The sequence below is a fragment of the Parasteatoda tepidariorum genome, chromosome 3, assembly GCF_982258835.1.
Source record: "Parasteatoda tepidariorum strain Cologne lab strain chromosome 3, Ptep-v5.0, whole genome shotgun sequence".
NCBI lineage: Eukaryota > Metazoa > Arthropoda > Arachnida > Araneae > Theridiidae > Parasteatoda > Parasteatoda tepidariorum.
In genome coordinates, this window is record NC_141757.1 from 118,366,662 (window position 1) to 118,379,639 (window position 12,978).

The following is a 12,978-nucleotide window of genomic DNA, read 5'->3' on the forward strand; positions in this document are numbered from 1 at the left end:
AGAAGCACTCAAAAATTTTTTTTTTTTTTTTTTTTTTTTTTTTTTTTTTTTTTTATAAAATAACTACGTAAAAATAGATCATAAAAAGTAAATATAACATGTAAAAACAGATAATAAAATAAAATAAAAAGAAAAAATAAAATAAAAAACATTAAAAAGGGGGGACTATAAAGCGAGTAGCAAAATCATAACAACTTACTTGGACAGTTATTTTTCAAGAATGATTTAAAAATGTTTTCGCAGAAAGATTGCCAGATTACAAAATATGAAAATAAAAGATGAAAACAAAAGCGCAAATTGAGTGTAACAAAAGGGTTCTAAAGTGTCGTTCTTACTGCACTGCTGAAGTGATTTGTTATTCTGAGTTTTGACTTGTTAGTTACCAAGGATGGGCCCGAAATGGATGTGCACAAGGTAATATTATACTGGATAATTTTAAAAATTGATCATAAATAGTTTTAGAAGATAGATGTTTATTTAAGAAAAAATATAAAATAGAAAAGAGAAACATAAATTGCCTGCTTTGTAAATAATTTTAGCCGCGGATTTGCACGATATGGATTAGTACATAGAAAAATTATTTAAATTATCAAAGAAAAAATTTTAATAGATAATTTTTAACACGGATTTGCCCAAAATGGATTTGCACATGGAAAAATTAACAAAGAAAAAAATTTTAGCAGATAATTTTAACCACGGATTTGCCCGAAATGGATTTGCACATGGAATTGTATAAATTAATAAAGAAATTTTTAGCAAACAATTTATCCACGGATTTGCCCGAAATGGATTTGCACATGGAAAAACTGTATAGATTAACAAGGGAAATTATTTAGCAAAGGAATTTTTAGTAAATAATTCTAACCACGGATTTGCCCGAAATGGATTTGCACATGGAAAGATTAACAAAGAAAAAATTTTAGTACATAATTATAGCTACGGATTTGCCCGAAATGGATTTGCACATGGAAAAATTACATAAATTAACAAAGAAATTATTTAGTAAATAATTTTGGCAATGAATTTTGGCCTGAAATGGATTTGCACATGGGAAAATCATAAAAATTAACAAAAAAATGTTTAGAAAATATATCCACCAAAATATACGATTAATTCAATGATTTTATATAAAATTTTATTACATTAGTTGGGTATCCATTGTTTTTTATCAGATTTTGAAAGAGTTTATCGATTTGTATTTTGGATAAATAAATATTACTACATATTCTTTTAATTCTGTTCATTTCATTAAAAGTGGTATTTAAATAGATGCTCCTAGAAACATTAGAATTCCAAGTAACTAGTTTATTAATATTAAAATTAAAATCATTTCTTTTATCGTATAAATCAACAAAGCAGATATTTTCAACTTTCATAATACCCAAATCCAAAAAATTGAAATTAATATTATCATCATGATTACGAAGTAAGATTAATTCCTCAGGGTATATATCACTCAATAAAACAGTAAAATCTTGGAAATTAAAGATAATTAAGTCATCAATATATCTAAAAACAAATTTAATACTCAGTATATATATATATATATATATATATATATATATATATATATATATATATATATATATATATATATATATATATATATATATATATATATATTTACATATATTCAATATTTATTTCCAATGAATTTTTATTTAATATTTTTTATACTCTTCATTATTTTGTACTAATTTAGGTTAAAATAAGTGAAAAGATTAATTGAGCACTTTAATAATTTATGGCGATGAAATACGTCATGAAACATCTGTCTCTTTTTCTGAGTTAAAGGAAAAATCTTCTAATTACAGGTCACTTCCAAGCAATATTTTTTTCCAATTTGCACCTTTTTTTCAATTGTTTAGATCTAAGAGAAGCAGTTATTTATCATTGAAATTTCTTTGATTTACAAAACTAATTATTGATGCATTTTTAAATGTGAATAAAAAGAAAAACTTTCAAGCTCCTTCTTTTGGATTTTATATTTTCGAACAAATACAATTCCGATAGTCCAACAGATTCTCAGTAACTATTAGACGGTTTTTCATAATTAAAAAATACCCCAAAAAAAAACTTTTTTTCTAATTGGAGCATCAAAAAAAATTATAGAAGGGACACCGGTGTCCCATCTCCGTTAAAGGGTTAAACGCCAAATTTTGCTAATAGATGTCTCAAAAAATTAACAAAGAAAACCTTATTAAAATTCTGTTTATCTTTTTTATAAAAACTGTAAATGTGTTTTTATCATTTGATAATTGACACCGTGGCTTCTTCAGAGATAAGCTCTCTAAAGCTGTCTTTACTCAAGCATTAAACTGCATATTTTCAATACTGAACAACAGTACAAACATCAAGTCGATTATTACATGATATATTGCAGACAGAAATATTAAGTTTATCTTTCTTCCTCGTGATACTTTTTTATACATTACCCTATACATTACTTTTTCCACATTCCTTTCAGTTTGCTTTTACCTTAGAATCGCGTTTCACGTTAAAACTTTATCGTACTCTCTCGTAATATTTTCTCACTGAGTGAAACATTTATTACGCTTAGAAAAAAACTAGAAATTTTTATACCATCTAGTTAACATATTTCGCCTTGTGTTTCAAACGCCAAGCAAAGCAAAACATCAAGAGCAAAAAAATAATAAAGTTTACAAAAAAACTGCTCGTTATGTTAAAAATATTGGTTTTATGCTGGTAAGCAAGACCAAAAAATGCACATCATGATTACATTAGAGAAGCGCATTTCCTATGGAACCACTCTTAAAAATTATGAATATAGACGTGCATAAAAATTTCATTTAGACACTGCGTCTGCGGAATCAATATGCAGAAAATGAAATTTTAAATGCGCCTCTGAGAAAACTATTTTATGAGATAGCCTTTCTCGACGTATCTTTTCCGATCAAGCCCGGCTTAACTCTTAAGTTTTATATCAATGCATTCTAGCTTTGTCGCAGACGAGACCAGAATGCTAGAGTTTTCTTTAAACGGATATGCATCAACGAAATGGTTTTCGTCCGTATTACAGAACAGAATATTTCTGTTTAATATAAAAGAATATCATTTCCTTAAAAATCGTTTCGCCTGTATTTGTTAGAAAGTAGAATAAATTTTAATACGAAATAGAGACTTAATAAAATTTTGCGAAAGAATAGGTAAAATGGAATCTGGAGAATTATATTTTTTCATGAAAACGATATTTTTTTTTAAAAAAAGCGATATTTTCTGTTTTTATGAGAATGAAAAATGGAAAAGTGGGTTGCTTTTGGCTTGAAAAACGTTTGTAGCAAGCACCGTAAAAAGCTATATCATGCAACATTAAAAATGTCTCTTTTTTTAAGAAAAGAGCATTTTAAAAAAGCATAGATTTTTTTTTAAATCAGCTTTTAAAAAAAAAAAATTTATTTAAACAAATTTGCAAAAAAATAGTGTTCTTACATAAAGCACAGAAATTCTTCTTTCCAATTTTTCTGTTTACATTAATTCTGAGATTGGTAAAATAAAATATTAAAATTTGAAATTTTCTTCTAAAAATGATATTTTCTGTTTTTGAGCGAGAACCAAAGTCAAAGTTACATTATCTTAAATGTTTAGAGTAAATGCTTTTAAAAGAATGCCTCTTTTTATTTTTTACGAAAGTTCATATCAAAATATTTGTAACGCAATATTTAAAACGGAAGAAAAAAATAATTTTCATAAAATAGTACATATCTTCATAAATATTTAAACTCTGCAAAATTTTATGCAGCTCTTTCAAATAATAACCAAAGTTACTGATACTAGTTACAAGTCTATTTCCTTGATTTTCCAGCATAGGGTGTTCAAAAATGCTTTTTTTTTTCTTTTTTTGTTGGTCCTTTAATCCTCTGAATGCTTTAAACTTTATTGCTAACAATGAAAAATCGCATGAACAGAACACATCTTAAGTTACAAAATAATCATCAAAGTACCTGTGATGCCACAATTGGCATTACATATTTATTTTCTATCCTTTTAAAATATCTTTCATTACTTAAGCTTATTTTTTATTAATAGAAGAATTATATTTAAAATAAATCGAAAACTTAATCTTTTTAAACGAACATAAAATATTTATTTCTTCTCTTCTAGATCAATGTAACTGATACATTTTTTTATTTCATTACTAATGCAGATTTATAAATTCACTGTCGCCTCTAATCGAAAACAAAAATCTATTTATAACTTTTTATTCTAAATTTCCAACAGCTAAATGTTTCGGTTGCATGGTTGTAATAATTCTCATAAATTTGTTGGCGACTCGTGATCGCCAAGGTGTTCTTTTAAATCCATGTTGATATGCTAGTTGGCTTTGTTTTGGCTATGGTATATTAGGATAAATCGCCAATTTTGGATCTCCTACCCATACTTTCTCTGTCCGTTGAGAATAATTATATTCACTTTTAATTTCAAATTTGTGGAGGCTGGGAGCCCTTTGGGACCTCCCCAGTCTCAATTTTCTAACCGTCAGAAATGATATTCTGGCTGTATGATCTCTCAATAGAGAGTATTCTGATTTCATCCCTTTAAGGGATGTCTTCTTTTTTGATGAAATGACCATTGTCTAAATCACAAATTATGCTTAATAAAATCTAAATTTACATTCAACGATTTGTACATTATTTCCTGGAGACTTAATTATTTAATTCATTAATTAATGGCCTAAATGAACAATCATGAATGCTACTATACGACTATTGGCGGCTACTGATGGAGAAAAAAAACCTCCGTCATAGTACCTATTTCAATTAAAATTTCAAAAAATTTTAAAAATTTAAAGGTTCTCTTCCATCGTTGCAATGTGTACAGTGCACAAAAGAAACTGACCACCTAGGATAACTTTTGATCTAATGATCAGATCTTCCCGTTCTAGGACTCAATCTTAATGGTTCGAGGAGGCGACCTCAAATATGCTAATTAATTATTGCTGACGATAATTTAAGTTGCGAGTATTTTATATTACTTTTTTTTAACGAATTCAGATTTCTAACTCCCAAAACATATGGGGATAGCCGCAATCTGGGAAATATGAATAATAACTTGATTTTTTGCGTATTTCGCTATATATCGAAAACTTTCTAAGCGAATTGAAAAATTTTTGCGCAAACTCGTTTGTACAAAGATAATTCCCTATGAAATAAATTTTTGCAAATATTAATTTTTTTTTTATTTAATAATAGTCGAAAAGAAAATTGAATCCTAAGGTATAAAAAAAGTTCATCATATTGAAGTATGTGATTTTTCTTGGAAATATACAAAATTTGAGCAAAATACGTCGAATAGTTCCTGAGAAATAAATTTTAAAAAAGTCGTTTATTTAAAATTCGATTTCTCAGATACTATTCAACCGATTTCGCTCCAGTTTTGTATTTTTCTATTTAAAATTACGTACTTTAAAATGATGTAAAAATTTTAAACCTTACAATTCAAAATTTGTTTCAATTATTTTTAAATAATATAATAACAAATAATTTACAAAAATAAATATTTACAAAAATGCATTTTTTGCATGGAATTATCTTTGAGCAACCGAATTTTATAATTGAATGCAAATATTTTTCAATTCACTTATAAAGTTCTCGAAATATAGCAATATACACAAAAAAAAAATTAACATTCCAAACCTTGAACCCCTTTCCTGGCCAAAATGTTGAGACAGTATTTCCCAGATTGCGGCTACCCCCTATATTTTGAGGATCCAAAATCCGAATTCATTTAAAAAAAAAAAAAAGGCATGTCCATTCAGAGAAAATTTGCTTTTGTGTCTGATTTCGTAATTTAAAATATCGTCTGTAATTAATTAGCATATTGGAAATCAACCCCTCGAACCATTAAGATTGAGTCCTAGAACGTGACGATCGGATATTTAGTTGAAAAGTTATAAGTTATTCTGGGCGGTGCGTTTTATTTAACGAACTGTACATATATATATATATATAAGATAAAGTTGAATGACAAGGAATTTAATTAATATGCAATACAGTAAATAAGCGAAGAGATATTTTATAAAAGTATTTAATGAAAAATAATAACAGCGAAATATATGCTTTTGCGAAGCGTTCTATTTACATATCTGAATGTTGCCACCTTTTTATATGAAAGTTAAACTATTCTCTGCTGTAATAAAATCAAACTTATGCGAACCTTACATTTGGCCCCGCTCAATGCTAAATGCAGATATTTACATTGAAGCGTAAACATTAAGGTTCTAGGACAGATTTCATCTAATAAGTCTTTCAGGCGGGCGTCGATTGCGTCGCAGATCCTAGCGGCTCGATATGATGTTCGGGTAATTTTCAGAATCCTGGATGTAATTCGGAAACTGATTCTTCCTCTTCTTCCGAGCTCTCTTCTTCCTGGGTGACTGACGTATCTTGCATGTGATATGGACGAAGATGTTGTACGTGAACAAATTTCAAAAGATTCCTTCTTTGATCCATAGACTTGATCTCGTAGCATACAACAGCGAAATATATGTTTTTGCGAAGCGTTCTATTTACATCTCTGAATGTTGCCACCTTTTTATATGGGTTCCGATGGGTTCCAGCATCTCGTCTTTTTTCGTCATTAAGCCTTTTCACAACATGCTTTAGAGCGATGGAAACGAAACTCCTCACTTTAACGCCACGCAACAACTACCCTTTCAAGCAAATCGACTTTTTTTGCACTCTACACATCGACAACAGTGCCACCTCACCGCTCCCATATCCAATTTGCGCATGCCCGCCCTTCTGTGAGTTTCAAGGTTAAGTTGCCACTATTTAATTTACAACCCTCGTATATATATATATATATATATATATATATATATATATATATATATATATATATATATATATATATATATATATATATATATATATATATATATATATATATATATATATATATATATATATATATATATATATATATATATATATATTCAGTGTACTTAAATAATGAAATTTTTGAACTTTATTGCTCCATTTTATTTATTTATTTTTTTGAATTTTAAAGCAATAGGAATGTTTTACGAAGAGCAAAAGGAGAAAATAAGAATAATTTTTCTCAAAAAAAGAAACCTAGCATATAAATAGATAACAGCTTTTCTAAAGCCATACCACACACGATGATTAAATACTGACTTTTATCTCCTTCATTCTAAGAGCTAATAAAGTCACTTAAAATATTTTTTCGCCAAAAATGGTTTGAGAGGCGATTATTTATATTTCGACTTAAATTCGAAAATGCCCAGCAAATATACTACAAAGCTTGACTCTCGTGTCAACCCATGAAAAATGGAGTAATAATTGAAGATCTAAGTGCAATAAACTAGGGATTTATGAGGATAAGACGAGCCTCCTTCCAATATTGACTTATATCACGATGCCCTAAATCATTCCTCCCATCTTTCTCTTAAAGTTCAAAAGAAGAAGAAGAAAAAATCGCATTTGGAAGCGATGCCTTAGAATTTTTGAAAATTCCATTTAAAATAATGGTGTGGATTAAAGAAAAAAAATGTGATGATTTTACTCACGTCGTAGATTTCGTGAAGTGTGGAGTTATGACGACCAAAATAAAAACAGAGTCGATTATAAAAATGAGTTATGAAACGAAATATATATATGCACGCACAGATTTCCATTAGCTTCTTTACTGAGATAAAAAAAAAATAGTGTCGTTTTGTAAAGTAATTTTTAGCCTCGAATAGGATGGTCTTGGGGTAAAAAAGTTATAACCTATACATTCTGTTTCTGTAGATCAACAGTAAATAGATTTTTCCGTCACCGATACTGCAGTGTAAAGTGAGGCAAACCGAATTATCAAAGTGATTCTTATCAATAGAATCAGTTCTCTTTGGTGATTCGAATCGATAGAATTAGTTCACTTTGGTGATTCGAATTATCGAACCAGTACCCAACTCTACTCATCACCGATTTTAATAGCGATGAGTGATTCGAATCACTTACTGGTTGGAATCACTTACCACTTACTTATTCGAATTTTTTACTGATTCGAATCACTGATTCTAAACAAATAAAGTTACTAGGCAAACTTACGTACTTCTTCATCAAATTGAAGGATCTTGTTAGATGCAATTATGTACATTAGAGAAATGAAATTTTCGTAAGATGTGGATTATCACTTTTTACTTCCAAGGTCATCATAAATATCGTTTCAAAACTAGTGCCTTCAATTTTAGCCGTCAAAGTATAATAATTCTATTTTATATTATAATTGCTGTTCCACAGCCGACCCGATTTTGAGTTTACCACTACCAGTGTTCAACTCAGTAGTCTTGTAATCTTGAACTCAATTCAAAAGACAAGGGAACTTCTGGATCAAGTAGTGGGAGAAATTTGCCTTCGAGGAAACCTTTCTTGGAGGAACTAACCAGTATTTGCTTTACATGGAGAGGAAAACTACAAAAATCTCCCCCAGATAGCCTTACGGCAAGGGGACTCTAACTCATGATCCGTCTACCACTGAGGATATTTTACATCAGCACTGTGGTCAGTGCGAACCGGCTACAGAATTCATATCAACCAGCCATCGCCAGGATACGAACCCGGATAATTTCATCTGAAATGTGAGTGTTCCATTCCCTGAATCATCACGGCTTTAAAGTAAAAAAATTGGAAAAATATTATGTCATATTAAAAAATGCGCTTTTTAAAAAATAAATAAATAAATAAATTGTGCTATTCGATAAAATATAATGGCATAAATATTGTAACACCAAAGTAACTCATATTTCGATGACTAATTTTGATGACACACATATTATATCATATCTATATATCTCCTCATAATTATTCAGTGATTTTCCTTTTTTGTTTCATAAATATATTCTTGAATCTGCTAAAAAAATTTTATTTCTTGTTTTAAACTTGATGTATATCTTTAAATGTAAATATTTTTTTTTCTTTTGTTCTGAGAAAATGGGCCATCAAACACAATGTTCGTTAACTGATCAAGCAAAAATATGCCCTATCAGTTTTTAATTTCATCGTATTCAACTAGTTTTTATAAATAATTTTTCGCTCTAACTATTTTCAAATAAACAACATCGAAAAATGTATTTGTATCATACATAGTATAATTTGCTGTAAAGAAAGGGAAATAGCCATAAAGAATAACTTGAGATACATGAGAGTAACAAAAGAGTAACATAAAGAGTAAAATATCAGAGTTGATTTTTAACTATGGATAAAAAGAAAATTAACTATTTTTTTTGGACATTTACAGCTATATAAGGAATGTAAAAAAAAAGAACTGTGAGTAGATATTTTATTGTTACGCTAATTTAATGAGTCTTAGTTTTGTCAACGTCAAGGTTCAAACTGATCATAACGTTAATTTTCGGTAAGGGGCCGTATATTTTACACGAAAATTCTACTGGTAGACAGGAATTTTTGTGGTCATGATTGCTTTACGGGTATGAATTCATTATTATGCGCAGTGACTAGACATTTTTTGCCATTCATTAATCTTAATCCAGCAGGAAAATTTTTTAGAATGTATTCTTTCAGTGCATTTATTACTTATTTTAGTAAAGCTATTATTTATTGACTAAATATTTTTCAGAAAAAAAAAATTCGAATAAAAAATAAAATAAAATGCTTTTTTTTTTCTTATATAAAATTTAGATAGATTAAAATATCGCATTATGTAAATTAAAAATGTCCCACGCTTTGATTTCAGTGAAAAGGGGTTACAGAAATAAAATATCTAAAATTGATTTAAATTTTTGAAAAATCGGCCAATACTAATGCTTGATAAAAACGTAATAGCTTTCTCTGATGCTATAAAACGATATTTTAATTTTAAAAACTAGTTTTTTAAAAAAAATTTTAATAATAAACATCTTATCAAAATAAGTATTTAAGTGACAAAAGTCTAATGAGAAAATGAAAAATAAAATAAATTCCCTTATGATTTAGGAAGACAAAGCGAGTTAATGACTTTTTTTTAAATGTGATTGTGATTTATTATAGAAAAATGCTATTCAACCGTTTACTGTATAGTTCTTAATTTATTATTCGAAGTATCTTAAAAAGAGTGCTGACTGTCTCTTCTAATGATTAAAGAAAAAAAATTGCATTAAATTAGATTATTTACTAGATTTCTTTTGATTACAAAAGAAGGATTATCTCAAAAAAAGTTATTTTCCGCATAAGGAAATTCCTAAACACTTTTTCAGGGTGTCAATTTTCTGCATAATGATCTTAATGATGTAGATGAAGTCCCGGGTTTTATAAAAATGGACATTTAAATAAAAAGTTAGCAAAACAGCTGAAGTTTTCTCGTTTATGGACTTAAAATACCATCATTAAATAATGGACTAAAAATATCGACAAAAAATTCTTCATTTAATGAAAACTTTTGCATTTTTTACAGAAATATTAACGCACTGTAGAAATCCTACTTACGAGATGGATTTTAAATTTTCATTTAAGAAAACAGCTTGCCGTCATTTAATGTTATCATATTCAAATGATTTTTTTTTATTCAAAATAGTAAGTGTTTAAAGAAATGAAGCAAGATGATGAATGGTACTTTAAAGAAAGTTTTTTGCTTAAAGAACAATTTAATTCAATTTATTTAATTGACTTAAATAGTTTGGAAGTTTATCGCCTTAAGTTGAATCGATGTGGCAATAATTCTTATTGAGATGATTCTTTCAGAAAGTTTATTTAAAACGTTTACATTATACCATTCACTGAAAGTCTCGTTTTTCAGTTTAATAACGCTTACTTTGTACGAAAAAAAAATAAATTACATAGAAATAGAAAGATTGTTTCGCTCAGAAATAAATCTCTCTTTTGACGTCGATACAGCAATCCTTTGGTTGCATTTTGATTGTCATTTTTATCGAAATACGAGCTCTCAAACATTTGACAACTTCCCCACTCGTGTGTCATCTTAATGTAGGGGTTCTTCAACATTTTTTTATTTGACTTAAAAAACCGTTTGCATGCACAGAGAAAAACAGTATGATCAAAACTATTAAAATACGGTAAAATTTACAGTATTTCTGGCTCTATAGGAACACAAAAAAAGCTCGGTAATTTTTTTCCGAAACCCTTTAGAAATGATTTTGGGTAAAATTGGCAATTAAATATGGTTTTATAATATGCGATAAAATCAGGCCATTGAGATAAAATTTGGTAATTTTATCATAGAGTATGGCATAAAAACCATTCGGTTAAAGTTACTTTTTAGTTTTGTATTTTTTAGTAAATCTGTGTTATAAGAACTATTATTTTGAAAACCAGAATTTCCAAAACATCGTTACCATATGAACGGAAAAGTGATCAAATGAATGGCTTAAATGCGGTATGTTTTTATTATCAGAGTTATGTATTTTTTTTTTCTTTTTTTCCTTTTTACTAAAAACGTCATTTCCATACAGTACGGTAGTTTTACCAGAAAATTTTTCTCCGTGTGGTATATTAGAACGATATGGGGGAAAAGGCTCTGGCTTTTTAAGTTTGTTTTCAGAGTCTGATTCCTAGTAATTACTGATTACTCATTTACACATATTCTTATTATAAGTAGCATCTCTTACTCGGTTGTATAATATATATATTACATTAAGCCGAAAGCTTTTGATGAAATTCAAGCAAAAATAGAAATTTTCTTACTTTAATGAAATATTAACTCGGAGCTCGGAAAAAGATTTCGTCTGAAAGAAATATATTTCAGTGAGTTTTAAGTATCTCTTTTACACATTATGAAAATATCAACTTTAGAATATTTAAGAGTAAACAATTCATGAATTAGCACAAAACAAAGCTGCTTTTAATTTTATATTAGAAACCACAACAATCCCTACTTTTACCTAGAGAATCACCTTTTTTATTAACACCTAATGAGTGGTGATAAAACGTACTTGCCCCCAAAAGAAAGGGAACAATATTCAAGTTCATTTCATCAAATAAGCCAATTGATTTTTTTCTATCCCTCAATTTCAAAATTATTTTACTAATTCCACTTTGCTAGAAACAAATGGAGAGATTTGCTAGAAGTTTTTTCTGATGCTCTACTTACAAGTGAAAATATATTTTGAGATTCATTATTCATAAAAAATAGTTGAATAGTTTCTAAAAAAATATGCTAGATTATCAGAATTATATTTGTACTGAAATATTAAATCCAACTTGGAATATTTTATGTTGTATACTTGTACCCTTCAATTTTCATTTTTATTGTATTTGTATCTCAAATTGTATTTTTTTTTTTGCATATATATATATATATATATATATATATATATATATATATATATATATATATATATATATATATATATATATATATATATATATATATATATATATATATATATATATATATATATATATATATATATATATATATATATATATATATATATATATATATACAGAGTGATTCTAAAAAGACGGGCATAATCTTAGAAAGTGATAGTACACACCCAAGCAAACAATTTTTATCATGGAATGCATGGTCGAAAACAAAAAACGAAACCGTTATAGGGCGTCAAAAGTTACTTTCTTATGTGAGGCAAAAACACACAAAGAACGATGAAATTAAGTTATAAAAGTAAATTTAATGACATGTGATTACAATTAGTGTTCAAAACAATGGCCAGCATTAGCTATGCACGCAGTACAACGACAAAGAAAACATTGGCGAACATTCTGAAACACACCAGTCATATTGCGAACTTCCCCTGCAGCGGCCGAAAGCTGGGCGAAAAGTTCTTCTGCAGATACAATGTGAGTCTCATGCATAAGAGCATTGAGCTGTCCCCATTAAAAGAAATCGATACATAAAAGATCTGGTGAGCACGGTGGCCAACCTATAGCACCACCTCGCCCAATCCATTGGTTTTGAAAGGTTACGTCCAGATAGCTTCGCACTTCTCATACATAATGAGATGGTGCTGCGTTTTGTTGGAACCAAATGCATAGACAAAAT